Source organism: Zalophus californianus, chromosome 9 (genome assembly GCF_009762305.2).
Source record: "Zalophus californianus isolate mZalCal1 chromosome 9, mZalCal1.pri.v2, whole genome shotgun sequence".
NCBI classification, from domain to species: domain Eukaryota; kingdom Metazoa; phylum Chordata; class Mammalia; order Carnivora; family Otariidae; genus Zalophus; species Zalophus californianus.
The window spans coordinates 116,704,323-116,707,185 of NC_045603.1; positions in this window are offsets into that span (position 1 = coordinate 116,704,323).

Below are 2,863 nucleotides of genomic sequence, written 5' to 3' on the forward strand. Positions count from 1 at the left end.
GAGCCTGAAATTAGGTGTAGTGAATTGATCCACCAGAGCATTTTCAAGCTCTCCTGCTCAAGAACCATTTCCCCTCTGGTATTACCCAAACACTATTGCTAATTTCTTATTCTGAAACTGAACTCAAAACTTCTTTAGTTCTTTTTAACTTTCATTTCTGCAGCATAGTTTCAATATTTAGGTAACTTTTTTCCAAATTAATGTATTTTTCTCTTCTGTATTTCTGTGAAAATTACACTCTCCCTTATTAAGCCTGATAGAGATATCTGCCTAAAATGGGGATCTGGATTAGGATTATACAGAAGGAATCTAAAAGGAAATAGTTCATATTAAACTTCTGCTATTCTAAATATGATTTTGCAACAAAGGAAGAGGCTTGCATGCCTGGCTTGATGTAGGGCGAGAGGATTTTCTAAACTACTTTAGGCCTGGATGACTTGGATCATAGAGGTTATTCCTTAAAGGTAGAGAAGATAACTCTTCCACTCGTGAGGGATTGGGGAGAAAACCTGAGGAAGGAAAAACTTGAAGCCTGCCCCTTCTAGTCTGGTGGGACTGTGGGACAGAGAAAGGGGAGAGGAGGAAAGCAAGAAGGTCAGATACCAGGTTCTCATCCCTCCACCCAGTACAACTTCTGGGTGGAAGCATCTGGAGTGGAGGAGTGTGGCTTCAGGAAACTCAGAGGGCATGGGGAAGTCCAAGAATATCTAGGTTCATGGCATACTTCCCCTGTCCTAGCGGCCAAGGGGAAGTTGTGGAGCCTCAGGAGAAACTCTATACAGGCGGTTCTGACACACAGAGAGGGGGGGGTCTGATGGTGGGAAGGTGGTAGCAGATGACAGATTGTTGAGTACAGTAGCTATTCTGAGCCCCTTGGCCTATACTTGAGGTGTGAGAAAGCTGGATGACTGTGTGCCCCAGTTATGAGATATGGAGGTGCTAAGAGTTCCTAGCAGCGGACTGCAGTGCCTTGGGGTAGAAAATCACCAAAGGCTGAAGAGAGAGGGATTTCTAAATCTGGGCCAAGTCTTTGGGGGTGCAGACTCAAGGGTGGCAGCAGTACGGATTTCAAAAGATGGGATGGAGGTGGCTCCTCCATCAGCTGCCCAGTGAACACGAACCGATCAAAGCAATCAGAACCAAGGACCATGTCACCCTCTCACTATGAGAACCCAGAGTAAGACCCTTTCCACACCCAGATGCATGGGAGAGAAGAAGGGGAAGGGCAAATATGCCCTTATTTACACAGAAGTTCATCACACTAAAGACGGACATTATGCTACATGAAATAAGCCAGTCGCAGAAGGACAAATACTGCACGCTTCCACTGCATGAGGCATCCAAAACAGTAAAACTCACAGATGCAAAGAATAAAATAGTGGGTGCCAGGAGCTGGGGGAGCGAGAATGAGGGGTTGCTAATCAACAGGTATAAAATTTCCGTCATGCAAGATGAATAAATTCCAGAGATCTGCTTTACAACATTCGTGCCTACAGATAACGATACTGTGTTATGCACACTTAAAAACCTGTTAAGAGGATAGCTCTCCTGTTAAGTGTTCTTACCACAACAAAAAAAGAACAGAATGCTTACAAATGAAAAAAAAAAGTGCTTAGATTAGAAGGAACTGAAATACTAATAATTTGCAAATCAAAGTTGTTTCTGTCTCCCAGAGGGGTGAAGTTGGGAAGAAGAGCAGAGCATTGCTGTGGGGGAGAAAACTACATTTTCTCTATGTATCTAAGTGTCGGGTAATTCTGCTTCAGTCTGTACAGTAGTTCATTCTTGATTATATGGTGTTCTGAAAGCCCCTTAAGCAAGCTGAACATTCTAAATGAAAATTGAAAAATAAGGTTATTAGGAACAGTAACTGGATTTTTCATCTTATAAAGGGAATTTTCTATAAAACTGCTTTATTTCTTCAGAATGACTTGTCATGGATTTGATTAACAAAAAATTAAAATATTTTTAATACAGCATTTTACAAACTATATATTTCTGTTAGATGCCTTTCATATTTGCAGGACTGTAAACTCCTGAAGGGAAGAGAATAAATTTTCTTCCAGTGAACATGACATATTTTACACTGGTCACAATGTGAATTTGGTGACTGGAGTTCCCTTTTATTCACCGGGGATAAGAGAGGAATACGTCTTATATAAAGATGTGAAGGAGAGCAAAGCAATTGTGTTGAGTATTTGAGTATATGTATAATTGTGCAATAGCATCATGATTTTCAGAGTTTGTCCAAGTTTCTATTTTGTTTGCTTGTTTTTTGTCTCTACATTTCAGGACCCCAGATGGCCCTGCTGGCTGAGGGCACTCAGGGCGACAGTCAGTCTGTCTGTGCTTTGCTGACCCCATCACTACTCATCTCTGTTATTATTCCTTGCTGTCTCCTATTTCTCCCCCCCTCCTTTTCTGATACTTGTCAGTTTGATGCTCCTGGCACTAGGTTTTAACAACCTCATCTATTTACATCAGGCTCTTCTTTCCCACTGGATCTTCTGTATTTTCTGTTTTCTGTACTTGGAACGTTTCTTGGCTATTTTGGCTGCCAGTCATTGTCAATCACTAGCTCACATCCAAGTCTGGGGCTGTTTCTGAACCCTGAGGCTGTTAGACATCCCACACATGGAAAATATAGGTATTATAATGCAAATAAAACAAAAACAGAAATAAAAAGTCAAGATGATGGAACCAAAACATCTGTCAGATGAAACTTAAACGGAGAATTTTAAAAGTCAAGAAAGTATGGCTGCTAAATGGTGAATAGATACTGAATAATTTACTTCTACTTAATTTGTTTGAGATGTAAATGAAGAAGAGTACTACAATTGTGTTATTTTATTTATTTTTAAAG